Source organism: Ochotona princeps, chromosome 2, assembly GCF_030435755.1.
Source record: "Ochotona princeps isolate mOchPri1 chromosome 2, mOchPri1.hap1, whole genome shotgun sequence".
Taxonomy (NCBI): domain Eukaryota; kingdom Metazoa; phylum Chordata; class Mammalia; order Lagomorpha; family Ochotonidae; genus Ochotona; species Ochotona princeps.
The window spans coordinates 98,142,063-98,169,529 of record NC_080833.1 but is presented as its reverse complement, the minus strand read 5'-3'; the positions used below and the strand labels follow the sequence as shown (position 1 = coordinate 98,169,529).

At 40.8% G+C, this 27,467-nt stretch overlaps 1 long non-coding RNA gene across 1 annotated transcript in view; it reads right to left on the bottom strand.

Moving 5' to 3' along the window:
* Positions 1-18,228: 18,228 nt before the first annotated feature.
* Positions 18,229-27,467, bottom strand: part of LOC131479495 (uncharacterized) — a 120,408-nt gene continuing 111,169 nt past the window's right edge. The window contains exon 3 of the long non-coding RNA XR_009244901.1: positions 18,229-18,339. This is a non-coding gene — a long non-coding RNA (uncharacterized LOC131479495). The remainder of the gene's footprint in view (positions 18,340-27,467) is intronic.

Here is a 27,467-nt window from a genome sequence, read left to right as displayed (position 1 = left end):
ACTCAAACCAGCACACATTTGGGATGCTGGCCATGTAAACAGCAACTTTACCCACCATATCATGAAGCCAAGTCCCTCTATGAATTCCCTAAAGAGCTCTCAGGTAACATACATTTGCCTATATCAATTGACAGTATTGCTTGTTCTAGCTTGTTACTACTGGTAATAATTATAATATCTAACATTTAGATAATTATAATATCTAACATGACATGGGTCAGGTGCATTATTTCATACATCCCTTACAAAAACCAGAAAAGGACCTTGAGGCTCAAAAGGGTTATGCATCTGACCCAAGGTCACTCAACTTCTTACTCTACAATACCACATTGAGACTAAAGACTATGTCATATAGAGCTTTGATTCATCAGTACAGAATGCAGTACTTAGCACAGAAAAAGAAAAGGAAAACAAACTTTTCAATGTTTATTGAAAGGTTAATGGAATGACAAAAGCAGAGCTATAATCACATTCCTGTAGTGGCAAGTAAAAAGGGATTCAAAGACTTCATTGAAAATGCAAATTGTGAAGAAGTAGGCACAGGTTTAATTTTTTTTTTTTACAAACTACCAATGTGTTATAATACATCAGAACATGATCCAGTTTAGGGTACTAGGAAGGATAAGACATCAGTTTCATGAAATTTGCTGATGTTAGATGATGACCACCAATGGCCCTCTGGTGGAATAAGATTGGCAAGCTGTCCAAAGTTGTAATGGAAGCTTTATTGGAAAATCCGCTCCTGTGCCCCCTTCCCACAGAGCAGAGGAAGGAAAGAGGAAGTGAAAAGGGTGGCTGAGATACGTATTGGGGAGTTTTATACTGGTCTGGACATGGGGGCTGGCAAAGGAGCTGTCTATGCCCTAATTAGGTAAGGAATGTCTGTTCAGGTGTGTCATTGGTCAGCGGGAATCCTGCCAGGCCCCTCCTGTGGCCCCAGCTGTTTCAGGCTGAAGCCTGGGCAACATGCTGGGTCTGAAGTGATCCCAGCCCCTTGCTCCAATGCCTTGGCTAGCCACCAGCTAAAACTACAGCAAGAACAAACATAAAATCTGTGGTTGAAGTTTTGGTAAAAGAATGGTTGAAATCATTAATGCTTCCCAAATGTTTATTGAGATAATGTCTCAAAGAATCAGCAATTTGCAAACAGATAACTCATTTTAAGAAGGGACAAGATCAAAGGTTAAGCCCACAGAGGCACACCATTCACATCAATATGCAAGGAAGACATTAATCTTGTTTATGTCCTCATTGGAGAAGATAGGCAATTAACAACAGAAACAATGACTAACATCATGAACAACTCAATTGGTTCAGTTTACATAATTCCAACTACAAAATTAAAATCAAATAAACTTTATATTTGTTGAGTGCCAAAATTGTTACACTCAGATCAGTCAACCGCAGACTTTTCAATGAAAATTTTGAACAAGTGGGATCTGGATCCTAAAGCATTTCTTTGAAGATTTGTAACAAGATGAAATGGGGCTTTTCGAGTAGGATTCTGGAGACAAGTCGCAGTTGAATCAATAACTACCAAGAGGTGGAAGTGAATCAGTCAAGGTAAAAATGAACTGATCCAAAGCATACGGTATAGCAACAGTTGTTTGAGGTGCTCAGGCATTTTACTTCCCGGAGGGCTGAATTCAGAACTGCAACATCTGTTCATTAGGAAAGTGTTTTAAGAGTCTTAGCCAGAGCTTGAGCAGAAACATTCCTGGGAAATCTTCATCAAGGTCTTTCTCTATCACAGCAATGTTCCTACTCATTCCTCTTGTTAAGCAAAGGCAATTTTTTTTTGAGAGTTTCAATGGGAATTCTTTAGGTACTTACCTTATTGTCCTGATTTGCTTGTTTTTGCATTCTTCTTATTTCCTACATCTAAACAAAACAAAACTTTCAGAATCATTTTCCTTTAGATAATAGTAAACAATGAAACAGATTGCAGTGACAGTTAAACTCACAGAATCCTCAGTTCTTGGGAGATGAACTTAATGGCTGATGTCATCACTTACAAAGTTGCCATGAACTTGATGGAACTTATATTGAGACTTAAAGTTTATTTTTATTTCTTCTTGTCTTTTAATTCTATTTTCCATGAACTTTTTGAAGAGTGAAGAATGCAAGTGAATTAGGAGAACTGAGAGATGTGAAGGATGTCTAAGAAATTGGCTGACATCAACAGCGGGCAGCAAAGTGGTCCTCTGAGCCCTGGGGCAGCAGCTGCACTCCAGTGATGTGTAAGAGAGCAAGAAGAGAATGGGGTGGGAGGGATGGTTGGGAAATGAGAACCTGGACCAGGGCAGTAAACGTCAAAAGAAAAGCCGTAGATGCCACAATGGGAATCTGCAGAGTTTGGCAAAGTGAGATGGATTGTGATGAAATAAGAAGTTGTAAATAATAAGGCAAGAAATGTCTTGCCTTTGTCACATTTCAAGGTATGCTTCATAACATTCCTTCGTCTTTTAAGAGCTCCATACCATTTCCGAAGAACTTCTGCATCAATCAATTTCACGAAAACAAGTGAGACTCCATCAGTCTCCAGGATGGATCATTACCCACCCTTCATTTTTCACTCTGCTAACCTCATTATACAGTCAATCAGTGGGGAGCAAAGGAATTGAGATACAGGTGTGACTCTTTAATGTAACAGAGTGAACATTCTGAAGACAAGAACAAAATAATGTGTGTTCTCCATGGAGGATTCTGTGAGAAGCGAATGCACACTCAACCTTCAGATAGACAGCTACAAGTACCGTAAGGACAGGGCAGCCAAATGAGAAGGAATACCTCCAGCCTAAAATCAAAACTGTGGTCTCAGTATCCTCTGAAGAAATAAAAATGATGAGGGGTAAAAGAGTCTTGACAGAAAAGTTTTTAGTTTTTAGTAAAATGTAGCCCACACTCTTGGTCATCCAACTCAACATCCTTTGTGCATCCCCAGGCCTTCAGGCGAAGGACACAGCAGGAAGCCTTCAGGATTAAGAGAGTGAGTCTTAAATCCAATTTCCATGTGGACAGCCCTGTCCTTAGCAAGGTTCATGAGGATTGGACAAATAATGACACAATCCCTTCGGTTGGATAATGACTAGCAGAAAAAAAAGAGACATTCTTCATTCTCAAAGCTCTAAGTGAAATACACTGTTTATCAGTTCCTTCAGTGTTTGTGTCTTCTATTTTTCCTTTTTTTTTTAAATCAGTAACCTACTAGAAGACCAAAAAAATGAACATGCTTTTAAGTTTCGGTTGAAAGAATTTGGTGAGCAAAACAATCATTGAACGATCCTTGTTGTCTAGCTCTGGAAAACAGGGGGTCTTGATTGGTTCTTTGTGCCTAGCAAGGCTATCTGTTTGGAATAAGCTCTATTAAAATCAGTTACCAGAGGCACCTAGCAAATATTAGCCTATTAGAGAAATCCAAAAGACAGATGTTGAATAACAGTATCAATCAATTCATCTACTAAGCAGGAGTTAATCAGGGCTACTGTATGTAGTTGCTGAACCATTCTCCTTCCATTCCTGCTCAAAGCCAACTGGGAAATATACACACTCTGCTGCCAGCAAGTCTATACCAAGTTCTTTTTTGATACTGCCTTCTAATTTGCCTCCCGAAGAACAGAAACCAGCCAGAGCAATCACGTTAACTAAGCTGCTTTCTGATTTATGGAACAAACTTTTCAACCTCCCTGCTCTGTAATCGTGTTTACTAAGAAACTGTCATAATAAGAGTAGTTCTAACAAAAAAAGAAGAAAAGAAAGAAAGAAAGAAAGAAAGAAAGAAAGAAAGGAAGGAAGGAAGGAAGGAAGGAAGGAAGGAAGGAAGAAAGAAAAGAGAAAAGAAGAAGAAACTGTTTTGGGCGTGTAAGGTGGTATATAGGCCTGGTATCCCTCCTTGCCATGGAGAGAATGTGTTGAACCTACAGTTATCCCAAGTCATTTCATGGGTTACAAAACAAAACAAGAATTTACAATTGACTTAACATCTCCTGGAATACCTAAACTGTTTTTTCTGTTTAACTGCATTAACACTCAGCACCCCATATACAGAAGCCTTAGTAAGTTCACTGAGAGATGACATAGGGAGAGAGAAAAGACCCCTGTGGGTAGATAGGACACAAAAGAGTTTGAGGAGGCACTCCCCTCTTGTTATAGATTATGTTGTCTATGATTCTGAATTTTCAATTATGCAGGACTTGAGATCAGCTCCCTGAAGAAGTTACAGTCAAACCACAGAGTGAAAACTGTTCTTTACACAAATATAAAATATTTGAAAAAAATATTTAATTGAACTGAATTGCCACATTAGTTGAAAACAATTCATCAGTTGAAAAAGTCACTCCAGACAGCCTGTTTAGATTTTTAAAACATCTGTGCCTTCGTGTTTGGAAACTCACACTGCAGAGTAGAGAAGCCAACAGTTCTGCTGCCAAACTACTCAGAAAGGCCCAAGGAAGAGAGACTCAAACAAACTCTCCAAGCAGTGCTCCCTTTCCAAAGGGTGCATGCTTGCTTCCTTTATCTCCTGTTTTCTCAAAAAATGGCTTTGTTTCCATGGTGTTCTCTATGATATGAAGAGAGGGGTAGAGATGCGTGAGCTAGGGTGTGAAGATGGACTGTGGTCTCTCTAACACACACCTTTCCTGCCATCCCTGGGTCAGCTCCCAAATGCCCTCACACATGCCCTCCACTCAGAAACTCATTTTTTTTTCCTCAAAGAAAACTGTCCCAAACCTTCCTGACTCATTGAACTCTTGTTCTTCCATTCCATCCCCAGGCAGAAAGTTTCCTGTCATCAAGCTTAGGGAGTCTGGGCTACCTCTTCTGTGAAGGAGGTCCAGGCCTCTGACTTATTAACACTTTTCCATATTCATCTCTAAAATGGATTCCTTCTAACTCAAATCAGTTTTACCCTGGGAAGCTTTGCAGGATCAAGCAAATCCCTTTGCCCATGGCAAACATTGGCAGGCGTCCATGGAGTCTGCCCTTCTCTGAGCTAAATAGATCCTATTTTCTGAAATGTCTGTGTACTGTCAGCTTCTTGCCCACTGAAGCAGCACATATGGCCATGGTTTCCTCTTGAAGACCCTTATTGGTAGGTAAGGATCTCCCTCCAGGAATAGGATCCTTCAGTTGTGATCTACTGAGTACAGAGGATAAAGGAACTACTGGGGATACTCACAGGACCCCATGATTGGGTGAGTTCCCTCAGCCTCCCACATTAACTGCTTTTAAATCAGCTTTCACCTATGTTTTATCTTGCACTTTTGATTTTTATGAAACACAGAGCCGATCTTGGTCTTCACCTCCAGAAATTCTATCTTCACAATTTAAAGGCTTCATTTAACCTATTGAAATAGACTTGTGGGGTTGGTGTTATGGCTCAACTGGCTAATCCTCTACCTGTGAGTACCAGCATTCTATATGGGAAGCAGTTCACATCCTGGATACTCCACTTCCCATCCAGCTCCCTGAGAATGCAGTGAAGGGTGGCCCAAAGCCTTGGGACCCTGCACCCATGTGGGAGACCTGGAAGAAGTTCCTGACTTCAGATAGGCCCAGCTCTGGCCATTGTAACCATTATGGGAGTGAACCAGTGGATAAAAGATGTTTTTCTTTCCATCTCTCCTTCTCTGTGTAAATCTGCTCTTCCAATCAAAATAAACAAATTTTAAAAAAACAGAGTATTTTTGAATCTTTGACAGTTAGCAAATCATCCACTCCTTCCAGTGTAGGAAAGACTATTTTATATATATGTGTGTGTATGTGTGTATGTATATATACATATATACATATATATACACACATATATGTATACGTATATATATACTCATATATACATGTATATATATTCATTCAAATCCAATATTTCTTTTAAAGATGTGTGTGTAAAAATGAAACTAAGGGCAGAATAAATAGTAATGTAAGACGGTGCTGACCATATACCAGGCTTCACTAATTTATGCATTTAACCTTTATGTCAATGATAACACACAGAGAGAATTAGTATTTATGTTTTACTGATGAGGCAATTGAAGCAAATAGGCTTAATAACTTGTCCAAGAGCATTCAGTTAGTAGATGGCAGGAATAGGATTTAACAGCTATCTCTAAAACCTGTGTTTTGCACTAATCCTGCTAGCAAATTATCAAGAGACTTTCTTCCATTTCCACACCACTGGTCCCACAATGCTCTTCAGGAATAACCAAGTTGAAACCAGATAAAAGATCAACATGTGTTCCATCATTTAAAAGTGTTTGCATCCAACCTTGCCATGAGAATATTAAAAGGAACTCTGCCAAATCCTTTCTCAAGTCAAAATGCATTGTGTCTAAAGCATCGCTCAAATCTCAGGTTCAATAAGGCCATCAAAAAGAAAATGAATTCAAGTTGGAACAGTTCGTTCTTAGAGAACATGTATAGGTCCTAGTACTTACCTATTATCCTTCAGGCCCTTTAAGTCAGCCCCTTAGCCCCAACTGCTCCTGGTGATCAGAGGGCTATTCTTGTTTGTTTTAGTCTCGTCCAATCTTGCTCCAAAACCTTCTGCTGGTAGTCTCAGTGCTCAACATTCTAATCCAGACTTTGATCCTTTTTTCTCATTTGTGCCTACAAGGATATTCAATTGAACATACCTTCTGCCAGATAAGGTATATTTGTGGGTTTTGTGTGTTTGTGCATTTTTTTCTTTTAGGAGTGGTTCTTGGGTCAAACAAAAACCTTTCATTTACTGCAGAGTCTTCAGTGTGTGTAATTTGAATCACTGATTAGAGTCGACATTCTGTGTAGACTCTCTCTCTCTCACACACACCAGTTAGTACTGGAATCTGTCTTTTCCTGTTTTTCTTCACTAGTTTGCGGGTGAGTAAACTCAGTGTAAAGGACACCAGACAGCAAGAAGAAAATTGCATGTGAGTACAAGCACCAAGGCAAGGGAACACAGTATCAAGGTTTTGAGCAGTATCCAATAGGATGGAGCTGAAACTTGCTGGTTTGCCTCATCCCATAAGGCCAGAGTGGTGGTTGTAGGAGTGGAGATGGGTCAGATAGAGAGAGGGAGACTTTCAGTGCTTAGAGCCACTTACTGTAGAAATGTTGAGCAGAGAAAAAGGCAAGATCTAATATTTTCATCAAACTGCAATAAAGACCAAAAGTGAGTCACTATTGAGTGAGGGCAGGATTACTAAGATAGTTAGGATAGAGAGGCAGGCTACACCAGTTTGATAGTCCATTTTTCCAGAGTTTGAACACAGGCATTGTAATAGGTATCTTAATTGAAAGGCCACACACTCACCCAAACGTTCCAAGGTTTGGAATATGGATTACAGGTTTACAAAAATCAACATCTCAGTTAAGAGACAGTGTTCAGTCAAGAGGTTAAGATGCCAACATGTTAAAATGCCCACATTCCATATGGGAGTAACTGGCTCCTGATTCCAACAGCAGTGATGACTCATGTATTTGGGTTTCTGCAATCCACATGGAAGCTCTGGATGAGTTCCTGTTTCCTACTTTTATTCTGGCTCAGTCTCAAAGAGGATTTGGGGATTGAACTAACAGATGGGGGTGGGAGAGCGATAGGAGAGAGAAGAAGAAGAAGAAGAAGAAGAAGAAGAAGAAGAAGAAGAAGAAGAAGAAGAAGAAGAAGAGAAAGAAGAAAAGAGAAAGAAGAAGAAAGCAAGAAAGTGGAAGGATGGAAGAAAGAGAGAGAGAATGAAAAAGAAAGAAAGAATGGAGACAAAAAAAAAAAAAAAGAATCCTGCCAACACCTTGAGATTAGACTGCTAACCTTCAGGACCAGATTAATTAATGTTGTTTAAGCCACTTAGTTTCTGGTGCTTATTATGGCAACCCTAGCAAACCAGTACAGATTTTCTTTGCCTAGAAGACTGTTCAACATTAGCTTCATAGTCTAATTACTTAGAGAGCTTTCAAAAATAATCATGTCTGGATCCCACTCAGAAAGAAGCCAAAAGCTGTGGAGGTTGGGCCAAGCACTGACATTTTTAAGGAGTCCCCCAGGTGATTCTACACAGAGCCGGAGTTGAGGACACTGCCCCAGGTTAGATAACTCTAGGTTATAGAACCACACCTTATGGCGCACTGTTTCCCTGTTGGGGTGGGACGAGGAAGGCAGGGCATAGCTCCTCAGTCCCTGCAGGTACTCTGAACTACTCCTTGATGGAGTGCTGCTCCCTGTCACTCAAGGATGAAGTCAGCCTAGTTGAGAATAGAAAAGATTGCCTGTACTTGGGATTAATTGGTGTTGTAAGCCGGGAAAACACGGATCCAAGCAACCTGGAAAATGTGCCTCAAAGTTTTACAAAATAGTGGCCATCTTTAAAGCTTTAAAAATGCAAAGGAAGTAGATTACATTTTTGGCTTGTTGAGAATTGTAATTCTTGATGCCTTAATGTAACTATTTTGTAAGAAAGGTTTTCATTGTTGGTTCAATCTCTAAGTATTTTAAAGGAAACAGAGATTTTGCAAATGATTAACCAAAACTAATGAATTGCAATTTGGCCCAGTCCAAAAGTCAACAGGCTCAGGGTATATATCCATCCAGGATACTTCAAAGGTTCGACTGTGGTTATGTCTGAAACCTGACCTCACATGACTTCCAAACTACATTTTCAGTGCTCAAACCAATGTTACTCCATCCTGGTTTTCTTCCTTGACATAACAATAATATCTGACAAGCACAAAATGATTGAGATTCTCTGGTAGCTTCAAAATTCCCTAGCACTATTTTTTTTCATCTTAATATCAGTAAGAGGACATATCTATCAGTTGTTTTTCAAAAAAGTACAGGTAGATAGATATATTTTCTAGGTCCTTGTGTAAGTGTCAGAAGAGAGTTTTCCTTTACTTTCACAGTTGGAAGACAATTTGGCAGAAAAAAAATCCTTGAGTCACATTTTCTTGGTATTTACATATTTAGACATTCTTCTGTCTTCTGAAAATTAATGTAGAAGAATGTAAATCCAGCTTCATCTTGCTTCATTTGCAGTATTTTGGTTTTCCATATTGTTACTTGCAAGATTGTTTTTGTAAGTCTGTATTTCAAAGTTGGGTCAGAAGAATCAAGCCAAGACTCCCTTTTCATTTGTTATTCTTTTCTCCTGGAACACAAGAAACCATTGTAATCTGCACACACCAGTTCTTGTTCAGAACAAGAAAAGTTCTTCTATTCTGTATTGTATCTTTAATTATCTCTACAGCTCATTTTTTCTCTTGTCTCCCCAGAAGCATGAATTATTCAAATGGTAGCTCTTTCATGTTACCAATTTATTCAACAAATATCTAGTGAATGTTACAGCACTTATTGCTGATTGCCTACCCAAAAACCATTTCCCTCTTCCTAAATGTTCACAGATCCTGATCTTCTTTCCATGATTTATTCTTAACCCCCAAATGCCTTGTGTGGATACTCCTTGGCCAACTTTGTACCTCAGTAAGTTTAAGCTACCACCTGTAATCCCATATGGGCACTGGTTTTTGTCCTGGCTGCAACACTTCCTATCCAGCTCCATATTAAGATCTCAGAAAAGCAGCAGAGGATGGCCTAAGTGGATGGTGTCATCAGTTACTGGTTAATGAAGTGGTTTAAGAGCTTTATAGGGCCCGGCATGATGGTTCAGTGGCTAAATCCTGACCTTGTAAGCATCAAGATTCCATGTGGGTGCCAGTTCGTGTCCCAACTGATCCACTTCACATATCCAGCTCCCTGCTTGTGACCTGGGAAAACAATAGAGGATGGCCCATAAGCCTTGGGACCCTGTACCTGCATAGAAGGTCCAGAAGAAGCTCTAGGGTCCTGGTTTCAAATTGGCTCATCTCCAGCTATTGCAACCATTTGGGGAGTAAATCACTAGATGAAAGATCTTTGTCTCTCCTTCTCTCTATAAATCTGATACACTTTTCCTGAAAAAAAAATTTCTTTTTTTAAAAACAGAAGAAGCTTTACAATCTTAAATTTGGACAAACAAAAGGATGTCTTCTGCAGGAGGCTTTTAGAATGCATGTATTAATTTCTTAAAAGAAATATATAAAGATCCCTTCTTTTTCATTTCTGGAAACTTAGGCCTGGTTGACATAGCAGCCATCTTGTGAGTAAAGGGTGCAGGCAATATGCCAACAGCCACAAAGAGCAAGATGGGAGGAACTGGATTCTTGGTGATGCCATTGGACTAAACCAATCCTGGACCTCTCCTACCTCTGGAATGAATAACTGATAAACAAAACAGTAAATACTGTCATACTCTAAGCCAGGACTTGGAAACACTTCTCTGTGAAGGGACGGGAACTTAATTTTGTGTGTAGCAGTCACCCAGCCTTGTCACTGCAGCATGGAGGCAGACAGAGCCAACCCATGGTGGGGTGGCTGTGCATCAGTAACATGCTGTATTCATCTGTCCAGGTTGCTGTAACAAAATGCCATAGATATGGTGGATTAGATACAATCCATATTTACTTCTTGTCGTTCTGCAATCTGGGAAGTCTGAGATCCAGGCACTTGTAAAGGCCCACTCCACAACTCACAGACAACTCTACTGATCTGTGCCCCACATGGTTGACAGGATGTGGGACCTCTCTGGGTTTGTTTTTTTTTTTTAAGGGTATGACTCCTACTGATGATGATAGGTCATGAGCTGTGGGTTCAGTTTCAGCATGGTAACACTAGAGGAACACCATTGTTCAAACTGTAAGAATCGGTGTCTGAAGTTCCATTGCAGCCTTAATTCCACCCCGATCCTGAAGTAACCTGAGTTTGCCATTACTCATGCCCATGATTTCTCTTATGTGTTTCTCATTCATCCATGTATCCTCAACAATACCTTCAACCTTGTCTTTTTATATTTATGTAAATTGAATCCTGTCATATATATTTCATGGATATTTTTTTGTCATAGTGACTGGCATACCTGTGAAAGTTCTCTAGCAAATATATGAGGACTTTAAAGATTTATTTTTAAATGGAACTGGAAGGTAATGCACATATTTCATGAATGTTTTTAATATCTTTTGCATCCCTTGGTCTGAAATCCCTAGGTCATAGGACAATCATATCTTCAGCCTCACCAAGAAATGCCAAACAATTCCCAGTGAGACTGTGACCAGCCGTGTGGGGATAGTGCCAGTGCCCCACAGTCCTGACAGTACTCAGCAAGACTTGTTGATGTTTACAAGCATGGCAAACATCAACAGGTTGGTTCCTAATGATTGTCTTCCTCAGGGGGCTGAGCATCTTGTCCCTTTTAGATGAGATCGGGCGTGTTCAGGGTGGCATGGCCGTAGTCTTGTCCCTTTTAGCTATCATGTCATCCGTTTCTCCGTAAAATGTCTGTTCCTGCTTTTGCCTGACTTTTTTTCTGATTTACTGTATTTTTCTAAGTCGCTGGAGTTTGCTACATTCACTAATTACTAATCTCTTAAATGTTGATACCCTGCAACTGCTTTTTAACAGTTTGCAGCCAGAATTTTTACTCGCAATGGATTTTTAAATCAGTTTTTAATTATAATGTGACCAAAATGATCAACCCATGTTTTATGATCTCTCTCCTTTAACTCTTAAAATAGTCTTCCTGATTCCTAAATTGGAACACTTTTTCTATATTTTTCTTGAAACGTTTTATACTTTTCCCTTTTAATCTTGCCTCAATAAAAATCCGTGTGTACTTTGAAGGAACCAGTTTTGCTCCCATGTGAGTGGCCAGGTATCTCATTGTTATGTATTAAGTCATTTTTTCCCCTAACTGGTCTTCAATACCAACTCTTAGCATGCTTGTGTTTTATCAGATAACTATGAGTATCTCTCTGGGCTCTCTATTCTTTTCTGGTGGGCTTTTTTCCTATTTCTAAGCCTAAACCACACCGCATTAATTATGATAGCTTAACTTGGCACAGCTAGTCTCTCTAGCTTGGCTTTTTTTTTAAGAAGTTTATTGGCTATTTATGACCTTTTATTCATTAATATAGGTTTTAGAAACAGCTAATCAAATTCCTCCAAGCTCTGCTTCAGAGTTTTATTAGAAATATGCTGAGTTTGTGACTTGACTTTGAGAAAATTCACAACTTTACAGTATTCAGTCTTCCTGTTTGTGACCACAAAGTCTTTTTATTTACTTAGACCTTCTTTAGTGGCTTTCAATAAATGTTTATGCTTTTCTCCATAAAGAGGTTGCATTGATTTAATCAAATCTATTTCTAGGGGCTGGCCTGGCCTTGGGGTAGGGGAGTGGGGAGAGCCTAGTCACATACTTTGTAATGAAGGTTGGAGGTGTATTTCCTCCCTGCAGCATTTGGTTCACTGTGGAAGGAGTTTCACCTGTATGTAGTTCTGGCTGACTTCCATGGCTTTCTCCAGTCAAGGGGAAGAAGCGATATAATCTGATTAATGGCTTGTAAGGGTAAACTTGGCCCTCATGCCCAGCTCCTTCCTCTTCCCTTTCTCTTGGGAACTGCTCTGTGAGAACATGTGGTCTTAATTACTCCAAGCCGCCCAACGGAATGGGCCCTTCTTTTGCAGGAGCGGTCTTTGGTGGTGTTGTGTTGCAAGTGATTTTGGGGTCAGTCTATCTGTGGAATTAGGATTATGCATTTCTCTCACGCATAAATATAAGCCACAGTCTCTAAAATCAATGCTACCAATAACAAAAGTGTTTCACTCTTATTCTGCCTGTTCTTTCCCCAACTTTGTTTGGGTAGGATTGACAAAATTTTATATATATATTTACAGTATACCACATGATGCTTTGATGTATATGTATATACGTTGTGAAATGGTTCCTGAAATTAAACTAATTCACATATCTGTCACCTCACAGGGTTGCCTTTGTGTCAATGGTGAGATTTATTCAGGAAATCTCAAGTACACCAAGTATTTTCAACAATTATAGTTGACACACTGTATGTTAGGATTCCAGAATGAGTCATGTTGCAACTGGATATTGGCAAGCTTTAACTAATATTGTCCCTTCCCCCCTGCCCTTGGCACTTGGTAACCACCATTGTACTCTCCATTTCTAGGAATTCAATCTTTTTTTTCTTCTGAAATTGTATAGATAGGTAAGATTGCACAGTATTTTTGCTTTCACTGTCTGGCCTATCTCACTTAGCATAATGTCCTCAAGTTTCCTTTTCTTAAAGATCTATTTTTTTAATTGGGAAGTCAGACTTACAAAAAGAAGGTGAGACAGAGAGAAAGATCTGTCTATTGGTTCACCCTCTAAGTGGCCACAACAGCCACAATGAACTGATCTGAAGCCAGGAGCAGAAGTTTCTTCTGGGTCTCCCATGCGGGTGCAGGGTTCCCAAAGCTTTAAGCCATCCTCTACCACCTTTCCTGGCCACAGCAGGGAGCTGGAAGGAAAGTGGAGCAGCCAGGATTAGAACCAGTGCCCATATGGGATCTTGGCACATGCAAGGCTAGGACTTAAGCCACTAGGCTACCTCAACGGGCCCAAGTTTCCTTTTTTAAAGGCTGAATAATTACTGTGTGTGAGTGTGTGTGTGTGTGTGTGTGTGTGTGTGTGTGTGTTTCCTTATCCGTTCATCTGTCAATGGATATTTAGGTTAGTTCTAAATTTCTTCTATTGTAAATAATGTTGTAAAGAACACAGGAGTGAAGATAGCTCTTCAAGATCATGATCTTGTTTCCTTTGGACATACACCCAGCACTGAGAGTCCTTGAATGAGCAGCCTGCACACTGTTCTCCATAGTATACAGGGATTCCGTTTTCTTCACATCCACACAGCTTCTTTGGAATGTCTAGTCAGTTCCTTTTCCTACTTCTATTTTTTTTTTTAAGCTGACTGTTCTTTTGTGTGGTTCAGATCTCACACTGGGAGAATGGATACTACTAATCAGGCTTCTTCAAACTTCCATATAAATGCATTTTCTAACTAGATGCTGCTATTGTGTAGGCTCACTATAGCTTTTATTTATTTACATATTGCCCTGGGCACAGTCGAGTTCCATGACTCAATTTTAATAGCTGTAATGAGATTATATATTTTATGTTACTTTCTTCGACCATGTTATCTACAATTGTATTTTCATGTATCGCATTTTTCTTTTCAAACTTTGTAGTTTTATTTATAAACCATGAGTTCACTAGGTAGATAGGCCTTCTCTTTAATTATAGATGACATGCCTATAAAACAGTCTGTATAGGTGCTTTCCTTTGAAGATTTTTAAGTATTTAGTTTCTTGTTTATATCCTACACAAGATATAGAAACTTCATGTTTTTCTTGAGTCAATGTAAAAAGTTATCATAGTGTTGAATCTAGAAATTCTTCTGTCTTGCTTGTGCTTTCAAATTTTATTGGTACAAAGATTTTTTTTTTTTTATAATTTCCTACCTTGAAAAGATTTCCTGTGTTTGGGGCTATGTTATTATTTATGTGTGCCTTACTTCTTGAGTAATATTTCAGATTTTTTTTATTTTTGCCAGTGATTCCTCTTAGACTATTGGTCTTCTGCCTTTTTTATTACATTACTTCAATTTCTATTTCATAATTTTCCCCTCCATTCTACTTTCTTTAATTTGGTTTTACTTTTTTTCTAACTTTATAAAATAATTATCATCTAATGATAAATTAGAACTTTCTCTTCTAATGAAAACTGTTTTTTCTTCAGATAACATAAATTATTCATTTCTTATCAATCACGATTTTAAAATGTATTTACATGTACGTTCCCTGTTCTAGCCCACTTTATTATTGTAACACTACAAATCTCTGGTCAAATCTACATGCATGTTCGTGTTGCTTACAGAGATAGACTGCTAAGATCTCTTTTCTCTTTCTTTTTTAAAAGATTTTTTTTTATTTTGGGCCCGGCACAATAGCGTAATGGTTAAGGCCTTCACCTTGAACACACCAGGATCCCATATGGTTGCCGGTTCTAATCCTGGATGACCTGCTTCCCATCCAGCTCCCTGCCTGTGGCCTGGAAAAGCAGTCGAGGACGTCCCAAAGCTTTAGGACCCTGCACCGCATGGGAGACCTAAAGAGCTCCTGGCTCCTGGCTTCGTAGGGGCTCAGCTCCAGCCATTGTGACTGTTTGGGGAGTGAATCATCGGACAGAGTGAGCCCAAACATTTGGTTCATCTTCTGGTGGCATTCCAGACCTCCCAAAGGGAGCTGCATTAGAAGCAGAGCAAGAAGGGATTGTAGCCTGCATCCATACGGAATGCCAACACTGCAGGAAGCTGGTTAACTAACTGAGCCACCCTGCTTGGCCTGCTGAGGTGGCCCTTCAAGGAAGGTCTTGCTGCCTAGCTTCAGTGAACTTGAATCAGTAGCGAGCCCATAGCTGGAACCTGCTTCACAATCTACCCAAACTGCACAAAGCTACTCTCTTAGGATAATGGCCTTTCTAGTACAGGTTTCCTCTAGACATTAATTGACATGAAAACATAGAGTTGTGGCCTTTCAGCTTAATTGGCAGACACTCTGATCAGTGCTTGCTCAGAGGTTCCTATCGCATCAGTCAAGCCTTTGTTGGGTTTGTAAATGCAAATGGCAATCACACTTCTTTCGCCCAATGTTTTTTCCTCCTTTCCCTTCAAAGTGTTGATTCCTTAGGAGCCATCTTCTGCTTCAAGCTCCATTTCACTGTCTACTGCTGAAGAACACAACCTGCAACGATCAGTACCAGAAGTGAGCTAAGAAAACAAGCCACAAGATAGTGTTTTGGAACTGATCACTTAACGCCAAATTAGCAACAGATACCCCATCACTGCAGGTAGTTCTTATACCAACAGTCACTGGCTTAACATGGTGCTGCAGAAAATGTTAATTTTCAACAATGACGAATTGGAAAAAATGTCCTGGGTAAAAGGTGTCAGTTGTTTGACATGTTTGATATGGTATGGTAGGATCTACAAGTTCACAACATTGAGTGGTTTTTGGACACACCGTTACTGTTGCCAGAAAGACAAGGAATAGCTATCAGTGACATGCAATTGTATGACTGCCATGAAAGCCAAAGAACCTCTTTGGATGCTTACAAAGAAGCTTTTACCTTTTCTTCTCGCTTAGTAGTTGAGTGACTAGATATACATGACACTTAAATGCACTAAGCAGTAGGTCTGTTACGACAAGGTCAGGGCTTTGTAGGGAAAATAGGACCTAGGATCACGTGGTAGGGACGTATGCTGAAGATTCTGATTACCCAGATCCCTCTTAAAGCTTCTGGGTTTTCATATGTGCCCATCCCACCATACCAAAAGCCAGCATGCTCTCATTTATCACCCTGCCACTCCCTCACAGAGTCCTCTTTTCTGGACAGACACAGGCCAGTCTTTGTCACTACCCCACCTCCTCTCTTAGGCACCTGCCAACCCTGTAAGGAGGGCTGAGTTGCAGCACAACCCAGCAGAACATGTGCTGTGTCTACTAAGGAACTTCCAGACCTGGTCAGGATATTCCAAGAAGAGCCAGCCAACCATGCTGGGGCTGGATTCTGAGACTGAATAATCTAGAAGCCACAAGATAAAGTTGTATAGAGAAGGGTTTGTTGTTTGTGACACAATATGTAACACACTGGCCAGGATCCCAGGAGGTGGTTGAGACTCTCTGTTCGTAGCACTAGAGAGACACTACAATAGCAGTGGCTCACTCTAAAGGGAGCCAAAATGCGAGAATGATGCTAGATAAAGAGAACCTAACTCTCTGATAGCTTTGGAAATATCAGGACTCTAACATACTGACGCCCGGAAGCAGTATTTCAGTTAACATCTCGAATCATTTAGGTTTTATTCCAGTGGATGCCTTAGGACGGAGTCATCGCAATACTATTTCCTGAATTATTATGTGCTTATAACAGTTTTTGCTGTTTTTACTTGAAAGTTGTTTTTCCTGGATATAAAACATTGTTTATATTTTCCCTCCTAGAGATATATTAAACGTTATTCTTGTTTTCTTCTAATATAAAGCTTCGCTGTCAAAATGTCTAACAGTACTCTAATTCTGTTTTCTTTATAAATAACAAGTTATTTTTGCTGAGATGCCTAAAGATTATTTTTACTTTTTCCTTAAAATCTAATAATTGTATTTGTATAAGTCTTAGTGTTAGTTATTTTAGGTCAGTATTATAAATTGCATGGTACGCTTTTTCTTATATACACTTTCATATTTTTAGAGAAGTCTTATTAATTTAGAGGCTTTAGTATTTTTTCTGCTTCTTCGCTTTGGGTATCTTCGTGTGTGGGGGAACTTCTGTTATTCATTTGTTGTATCTTTTTCCAGCTTCATCATAAGGGTTCTTGCAAAAAAGGTCATGCAAAATGTGTATTATAAATAAACTATACACAAATTTTACTTTTTTGCACAAAATTAAAGTTAAGTCTATTTCACAAACTTTTTGAGGTATTATCACATTTCTCATTTTAACACAAATTCTTTTTCCTCCTTAAACAATGTCAAACTTATGGAAAAGTTCCATCTGCTACACAAAAAAATATTTCTGTTTCTGAACCATTTGGAAATAAGTTCCAGCCTGACGCTCCCAGGGTACTTAACCACATTCATTTGTATTCCCTTACTCTCTTTCAAAACCATAGCACAGCTATCAAAATCTGGGAATGTCATTTGTTACATTAGATCATTCTGAAATAATAGGTTAAATTTTAACTTGTTTCCATGAGAAATGTCATGCATGCATGAAATATCAGTAGGTTTGTTATTTCTTAATATATGTTACTTTGTAATAACATTCATTGAATTTTAATCTGATAAATTTCATCTTGCACATTCTTGTGATATACAAAGGATCTTCAAAAGGCTCACAGAAAAATGGAATTATAAGATCAGTTTATTTTGATCAAAAGACTTCAAATTATGAAGTTTTTCAGAATACACATTGTCCATAAACTTCTTCAAAACCCTACATAAAATTGGATCTCAAAATATTTCTGTTGCTCATTTTCAGGAGTTGTTATTCAGAGTAGATTTTTCTAACTTCATAGAACTTTCTCTTGTTTGATTTTTGTGTTGATCTCAGAGAATACCTGGATTAGTTTGTCTCCCCCCATTATTGTCCAGGTTTTCTCTTTCCTGTGTCTTCACTTTTGTTTACATTTCCAGGAATTTCTTCTCACAATGAGAGGAGAAATTGTCTTGAAAGAGTGTCCTCTCTAGTTAGTGTTGAAAGTTTTGCTACCATCCCTTTCAGAACTCACTCATCTTTCTCAGCCGCTGATACCATGCTTACCTTAGGATTACAGGTGCATGTACTTGTAATTGTACTTCAGGATTCAAGCAGATAGCTTATGACCTCATCTAGTTGAGGCTGGTGTCCGTTAGTGTTCAGTGTTACCCTCTGGTCCCTCTGTCTTACCTATTAAGTGGATGTTGAAGAAGACATCAAAACTGCTGCCACCACCACCACCACCTACTTCACATAAATTTCCCCGATCACACAAGCTTATTTCCTGTAAGTGTATGATTCCAATGTTATTCAGGCCCAAATAACTATAAACTTCTTCTGATGTCCTTTTCTCTGTCCCATGGGTCATTCTTAAAATTTCAGTTTGAGGGAGCCTGGTGCAGTAGCCTGGTACCTAAATCCTTGCCTTGCATGCTCCGGGATCCCATATGGGTGCTGGTTCTAATTCCAACTGCTCCACTTCCCATCCAGCTCCCTGCCTGTTGTGGCTTGGGAAAACAGTCAAGGATGGCCTAAAGCCTTGGGACCCTGCACTCACATGAGAGACCCAGAAGAGTTTCCTGGCTCCTGGCATTGAATTGGCACACCTTTGGCCGTGTGGCCACTTGGGTGTGAACCAGTGCATGGAAGATCTTTCTCTCTGTCTCTCCTTCTCTCTGCTTATCTACCTTTCCCATAAAAAAATAAACCTTAAAAGAATTTCAATTTGTGTGGGTCTCAGGACATTTGTGCACATGGTGAGCTGTCCCTGGGCCTGCCTGGGCTCTGGGGGCTGCTCCCTTCGGGGTGAGTACACCGAGGGAGGAGGTCTCCGTGACTGGGTAGGTCTGGGACCCACCCACCACCCTCATTGGATGGTGAATGGGAATTGGGAAGGGGCGCAACCTTGGCCCCGGAAGTTTAAACTTCCTGCAGCCTCCTGGCTGCTGGTGAGTCTCAGGATGGGGAGTCTCATGCCTGGATCTCAGACAATGGCCAACATGTGCACATGGTGAGCTGTCCCCGGGCAGCCAGTGCACCATGTGGCGCCAGGCTCTGTCTGCTGCCTGGCCTGGACCTCTGGGGTTTTGGTCCTTTGAATCGCTGCTTGGGTAGCTCCAGGTTAAACCCACTATGCTTCTAGGAGGTGAATTAATCCTAAAGACAGTAATTCTTCCTTTGTAGAACCTGTAATCACTGAACAATGCTGACCTCCGAATACCAGTCCTGCAAAAGCTATGGCTCGGGGCTTGTCCATCAGAATCATATCCTGTTACCTGACATGATGATGGATCAGGAGAAGGGTCACATTAAGCAGGGCCATTACATTAACTAGAACTCGAGAACCTTATCTGGGGGTAGACTCTGTGGGGGCTGTGTGGGCCAAACCCTGTGGAAATTCTAGCCCCACTGGTTGGCTCAAAAGTTGGGGTGGTGATGGACTAAGCTAGGTATGACCAAGGAGCCTGCCATCAATCACAGGTAAAGGAACCCACAACAGTCTGGACTGGTCAAGACAGCAGCACCCAAGTGTGCATCCTGAATAGGGTGTGGGGTGGGCCGGGCTGCAACGTTCACCAGCTCATGCAAGGCCAAATGGAAGGCCAGACCTCACCGGAACTTGGCCTAAACCCAATGGCATGTATGAGAACTGGGTCTGGGAGTGGATTAAGTGGAGGAATTTGGAAAACTCCCTTGGCGAGTCATAGCTTCCTCTGGTGAACATGTGGTCCAGACCTGGGGGTCGGATGAGCTGGGCAAAGTAGCTCCAACAGCTGGCTAATGTGTCAATTGGTAATGGATCAGGGTGGACCAGACAGGACTGAGCAAACCTTAGCTCACAAGCGAAACTAGAGACCAGGATGGAGCACAGGTCATGCCGAGCTAGGCTCATGTACCTACTAGTCTGCGTGAGCTAGGAACGCTAAGCCACAGTGTCTAAGGCAGAGGTAGGGACAGGTGAGGGGCTCTGCCAAGCTGAGTCAGAGCAACCACTGGCATGTGTGTGATCTATGGCTGGGAACAGGCCCAGTTGGGGAGCCAAGGGGACAACCCTAGCTGGGTTGAGGTTCCCACCAAGGGGCACGTGGGTTGGAATGGGGGCTGTGTTCTGATCAGGAAACAGTTGTAGTCTCCATTGGCACAATTGTGGACTGGGATTGGATGCACCGAGCCGGGTCAGACTCCAACACCCTCTGGTGTCCCGGAGGACCAGGGTAGATGTGGGATGGACTAGGCAAGGTCTCAACCCCTACTGAGTCATGTGTGAACCATATGTGGATATGGATGAGCCGTGACTGGGCTGAAACATCCAACAGCAAGGACCAGTTTTGGTTGAAGGCTAGTCAGGAAAAGCCATTGTTCTTGCTAGGACAGGAGGTGAACTGAGTAGGGCTGGCCCATTGACCCACTGGGATGCGCAAAATCTGGCATTGGGAGAGGTTCTGATGGAGGAGCCTGGGCAACTCCTCTGGCAGGACACAGACCCAGCAGGTAAGCGCAAGAAACATGATAGGAAACATGATAGCCCATAACAGGCCATGGAAAGTTACCCACTGGCATACGCTTGGCATGGGTTGGGGGCAGACCAGGCTGAATCAGTTCACGTCGTCCACTGGCAAATCCAAGCACCAGAACAGTGTGGGCGAGCCGGGTTCGGTTGCAACAAAAACTGGTGCACAACATGGAATGTCAAGGTGAAGTCAGCTGTACCAGATGTGACTGCAGCGCCCAACCAGCACGCGTGAGAACCAGGAAGGGAGGGGACAGAGCCAGCAGGGGGAATATGGGGGGGGTTCCCTTGCTGGATAGCTACTCCCACTGGAGAGTGTGAGCTGGGATGGAGGCAGACCAGACTAAGCAGGGCTACAACACCTGTGTGCCTCATGTGGACTAGATAAGGGAAAAACCAGGCTGGGCAGATTATTCCTACTGGTGCAAACAAAATTAGAGTGGGTGAGGGTTGTTTGGGCTTAGCCACAGCATCAGCTGGCAGAAGCTGGCACTGGGGTCTATTTCTGTCAAGTCAAACCACAGAACTACCTGAAGAGTGCATAATCCTGGAGTGGGAGAGGCCTAGAAGGGAAATAGTGGGCTCCTCCCTCTTCCCACTTTCACGGGAGGGCATGAAAACTAGGACAGGGGCTGGGGTGGCTAGACAGACACCCAAAAGCATCTGTGTGGGCTGCATAGTGGAGCTGGTTAGATGGAACAAAGTTTTGATACCCATTGACATGTACGAGAGCCGAATGGGGCGTGGGACAGACTGGACTACTGCTACACATACTGGCAAACCAGGGTAGGGGGCGGGCCAGGTGGGGGTTATTGTGGGTCGCTCCAACTAGGCTGTAGCTCCTACTGGTTTATGCGAGGGCCGAGTATGTGCTGGGCAGAACCATTGGTTCCAGTGGAAGTCGGGGCTGAAAACAGAGTCAACCCAGCGATTGCAACCACTAGCTGATGGGGTGATGGACTGTGCTGGGCCCTGTACTTGCTAGTACAAGCAAGAATCTGGTTTCTTTGGAGATCTCCCCAATCGAAATGCTGGATTCAGAACCCTAACCAACAAAATACAGAAGACAAAACGGGTCAATCAACCACCTCAGCTATATGTTGGCAGCGAAATATGTGCAAACAGAGACTCTATGATGGAGTATGTCAACCAGTGGATTCTTCAAAGACCTCATAGTGCTTGGAGTGGCAAGACTGGCAGCGATTCATAATTGGTGAACTATCAAAACCACTTGAGCAAGAACCTCGGAGCATGCCCTACATCCGGGACCTGGGGAGGGTGGGAAGTTGGGTGGGCCTTCTCCCTTAATACCCCCCTTTAAATACGAAGGAAACAATATGGAAATAATACTCTTACCCACTTCTCTACAGCCCTTGAACCTTTTCACCCTAATTAACTATGTAAAAATTGTCAAAAATATAATAAAATATTTTTTAAAAATTCAATTTGAGGGAAAAATGTATTTCTATTACTGATTTTTGATTACTATGTGTGCAGAGATTATGTTTTGTAGGATTTAATCATTTTAATTTTCTTAAGTCTTGATTTAGGAAGTAATGTATATAATCATACTTTTAAATAGTCTGTGCACATTTAAAATGAATATACTAGGGTACTTCAAAAAGTTCTTGGAAAGTTTAAAGACAAGTTATATTTGGATCAAAAGCTTTAAAAGCCATGGGTTTGGTTTTGTCTTTTTGATTTCACAACACGTTTTTCATAAACTTTTGGAATACCTCCTCACATATTATCTATTTCTTGGATGCCAATTTTGTCGTTCAAATACTCCATATTCTTGATTATTTTTTTGGCTTTGCTAACAATTACAGATAGGATATGTACTACAATATTCTACTATCACCAAGAGTGTTTGATTTGGTGGTTAAGACTTGAATTAAGGGATCCATGTCTCACATCTGAATATCTTGATTCAGTTCTCAGCTTTGGCTCTTGATTCCAACTTACTGGTGATGTAGACTCTGCTAGGAAGCAGATGATGGTTCAGGAGGTTGGCTTCCTGGCACCTACATGGAAGACCTAGACTGGTCTTCCAGTTCCCAGCTTCAGTGGACCCCAGCTGTCGTATGCGCTTGAAAGACAGGCATTCTCTCCCTCTCCCTCTTTCTCTCCCCATCTGACTCTTAAAAAAACAGTTTAAAAAAATAAATATGGAAATATGGTAAAAATATGAAGAAAGTAAAATAAAGTTTATGTAGTTACTAGATGAATATTAATCTAAAATAAAACCCAGCATGTCCTATCCTATTTGCCTTAAACAATGTTTTTCCTTTAAAGCTGTGACATCATTACTGTTACCTTTGATTTTCATTGTCAGTTAATAGTTCTTCATTCTTTTCTAAGTTTTCTATGTCGTTAGATTTGTTTGCTTGCTTGTTTTATTCATTTAATGGAGATAAAGAGCAAAAAAAGAGGTAGAGAGTTCTTTACTTTCTATATGGCTGCAATGGTCACAGCTGGACGAGGCTGTAGTGATAGTCGGGAATGCGGTTCGCGTCTCCCATGTGGATAGCAGAAATTCAACTACTTGAGTCATTATGACTGCCTTCCATGCTCTGTACCAACAGGAATCTAGTCAGGAGCTGGAACCTGGTACCAAAAGCAGCTACTCCAATGTAGAGTACAAACAACTTAAGCAACATCTTAACTTCTGGGTTGAACATCCACTCCCTTGAATTGTAACATATCTTTTGTTAACCATATATAAAAATATTTGGGGGGCCCAGTATGATGACTCAGTGATTAAATCCTCACCTTGTAAGCACTGGAATCCCATATGGGTGCCAGTTCAGGTCCTAGACGCTTCACTTCCCATCTAGCTCTCTACTGTGGCCTGGGAAAGCAGTCAAGGACGGCCCAAAGCCTTGGGACCCTGCACTCCTAACTTCAGATCAGCTCAACTCCAGCTGTATGACCATGTGGGAGTGAACCAACAGATAGAAAATCTATCTGTCTCTCCTTCTTTCTGTAAATCTGCCTTTCCAATAAAAACAAAACAAAACAAAAAAAGATTTTGCTTTTGGTATCTCCTGAAATGTAACTTTTTACTTCTCACTAGAATTTACTCCACTAACATTTGTTATGAGTTAGAATATATGCTTAATCATTTAAAATTTTGTATTTCATACTTTCAGTTGTTTCCCTTTCCCTGTGTTCTTTTTTAAAAAGTGATTTTATTTTTACTTGTTTGGAAGTTAAAGGAACGAAGATGGAGAGAGAGAGAGATATCTTTCATCTGTTGATTGACGGAGACTGGGCCAGAATAGCTAGGAACTCTATGCTAGTCTCCCATATGGGTGGCAATGGGGTCCAAGAACTTTTCCACTGCTTTTCAAAGCACATCAACAGGGAGTTATATTGGAAGTGGAGTATCTAGGACTTGAATCTGTCCCATGGGGGATCAGGTGTCACAGGTAATAGCTCAACCCATTATACTGTCATGCCTGTTCTATGCTCATTTAATTTTTACCTCCTTTTAAATTAATTTAATTTTGCATTTTTTATTATTCTTTTATGTATTATTTTTAAATTATTACAATTTCTAGTATTTTGCGGGTTACCTTTAGAATCACCAATTTTGAGACATCTTTAAATTAATTGACTTTAAAGCTGTTTTCTGAGCTAGTGCTGGTGTGATTTTGGTCCTAATATCTGTGAGGGTAAGCTTGGACTTGGAAATTCTTGCTGGAGAGCTAGCCAACTGGTGACAAGCAAGGATTTCCACCGTCTGTGCCTGCAATATGGGTTTTCCCCTCGTTTGTCCTGGAGGATGTTGCCTTTCAGGTAGATTTGCTTTCTGTAGGTTTTCCGAGCTGACTAACCTCTCACCTTGTGTGGACTTTGTCTTGTGTCCAATGTCAGCCTAAGCTCTAGGCCATCAGGCATCCACTTTGCCCTTTGATGAATGAGTCCTAACTCTTTTTTTTTTTTTTTTTTTTTTTTTTTTTGGTCACTTTCAGGCTTTGAAGACTTGTTTTACTTTCCAACCTGCTCTGTAAAGTGTTTCAATACGAGCTACTTAAATTCAGTTTTCAACATCATTAAGTAGTCTAAAGTCAGAGAATTTCTTCACTCTGCATGGTCACTGAAAAATGCAAATTATTTTGTCTGAATTTTCACAATAACATTAACTTTTCTATGTGGCATTTCATGAAAATGTTTCCTCCTTATCCATCCTATATTGCAGGATCAACATACTCTGAATATTTACATGCAATAAGGTATGCATGTCATTGCTGGCTCCACTCTGGCTCCTAGGCTGATGGGTACTCCTCTCCCTACTTCTACAGATAATGGGGAGGTTCATAGACATGAAAGAAGTTGTTACTATTCCTGAGCAACTTTTATCTAATTTAGCTCAATGGCATTTTCCCATAAATTCTTTGTTGGGATCTCTAATACTCTGAACAAAATTCAAGAAAACTCGCTGTATTTCCTTCATGTATGGTCATCAATATTATTTTTCTCTCTGACTCTACCTCCTATACTCAGGAGAACTACACTGGTTATAATACAATTTTCTAGCACTGGTTTCATCCGTTCTTCCCTTATTTCCCTCTCTAGTTCCTGTCATTTTGTCATTGAGACTATTTTCTAGGGGTCTAGCAGTTTCACTCAATGCATTGGCTTTATTTTCAAAACTACTGAGGTTACATTGTTCTTCCTAGGAATAAAGATGACAGATTGTACAAAGAGCAGTTTTCAGGAAACCTCAAAATGCTCTACCTCATGCCCTAAAGGAATGTTCCCCTGTTTTCTCACTTCTGTAAATCCTCAGCCTCTGATCCATGAAGCCGACATCAAGGGATTATGAAGTGATGTTTTTCCCTTAAGGTGTTCTGTTCTGTGAGTTAAGTGAAACCTGACTGAGGCTGTGAAGGAACATTTCTACAGCATTTATTTCTCAATTTTGTTCAGTCTCCCTCGAGGTTGGAGATTCTTCTTGGATTCAGGTATTGGGTTATCCATCATTTGTACCTTTTTAGTGATATGGGTTTCTATTTCTATTTCATAAAGAGAAGGAGAGACAGACAGAGGGTCCTCTATTTACTGGCTCACCTTCCCAAATGGCTGCAAAAGCCAGAGCTGAGCTGAGCTGAAGCTAGGAGCCAAGAGCTTCCTCTGGGTCTCCCACACTAGTGAAGAGTCCCAAGCATTTAGACAATCCTCTACTGTTTTTCCAGACCATAAGCAGAAAGCTGGGTCAGAAACAGAGCAGCTGGGATATGAATTGGTACCTCTATGGAATGCCCAAGGATTAGTGTGCTGCACCACCACAACGGTCCCAAATATACAGTTTTGGTATTTTTTTGATAAGCTGAATTATTGAATTTAAAACAGGCCATGTAATTTAAAACAGGCCATGCACTGTTTTAAACAAGAAGGTTCCACTTTGGTCTTTCCAAATTATGTGAAAATATATATTTATTCAAATCTATTACCTTCTACATCCTTTATAATTTGAAAAACAAGCCTAAAGGTGGTTCAGAACATTCTGATTGACCTTTCCAGTGTATTGGAGAACCCCAAACATTTGAATCCAAACTGGAGAGTGGTCACAATTCCAGATAATCACCTATAAAAATGCTTGCCAGTTAAAGGAGAAAAATCACTCACTGTCTATGGCCCGTGGTTTGAGGAACACAGTCTCACACATAAGTTCCTCCTACCTCTGGCCTGGTCCTGATTCCAGGTCACACTCCCTGGTTTGCTTTTCTCAACAAGTTTAGATTTCCTCCCAATCAGAAGACTTTCTAATTTCTCAGTCACCAAGTTCTTGATTTTCTTTTTTTTTTTAATTTATTATTTTTTTTATTCAAAAGGCAGATTTACAGAGAGGAGAGACAGGGCAAGATCTTCCGTCTGCTGGTTCACTCCCCATGTGGTCACAACAACTGGAACTGAACCAATCCGAAGCCAGAAACCAGGAGCCAGGGGGGAGATTCTTCTGGATTTCTCACGTGGGTACTGGGTCCCAAGCCCTTGGGCCATCCTCAACTGCTTTCCCAGGCCACAAGCTCTTGGAAGCTGGATGGAAGTGGAGCAGGCAGGACAACAACTGATGCCTAGATGGGATCCTAGTGCTAGGAAAGGCAAGTCCCCAGCTGTTGATTTCCACAGCAGTTTTTTGCAATAGCAGAAACCACTCATGCAATTGCTGATGTTCTTTCTAGGTTTTGAGCCAAAGTAAAAGCAAAGAAAAAAACTGAAAGATTGAATAGCCTGGTCATTGGGTGGGCCAGGAATTCTGCCACCATACTTTTTTAAGTAGAAGGATGTCAACCACCTTCTCAAAACTTTTCTTTGAATTTCAGTCTAGTGAGCCTGACTGAGACATCAAGGCAAGTCAGAAACTTCACGTGTGTGTTTCCCAATGTTCTGAATACCCAGTAAATGAGTGGCTTGCTTCTGAGCCAGAGCAGTAACTTGGGTATCACTCTACCTAAGTAGGTGGCATTGTACACATCCAGAAACCTCACCCAGTTAACCAACGTAGTCTGCCAAGCATATGCAAATTAAGAACCCCACCCAGATAATTAAAAATGAACTTTCACTTCTTAAATGGATGACTATAGACATAGTCAGGTTTGGCCATTCTCAAGATTGCCGTCTCAGTGAGAGAACAATTGAATGATTTTGCAGTTCAGCAACCTTACTCAGGTGTGATAGAAATGTGTCAGTTAGAGAAAAGCCTTTGGTTTGGGGCCTAAGGGCTCTATCATTATAATTGCTTATTCAGATGACAGAAATATGGGAAAAACTACTTATAGCAGGTTAGATTGACA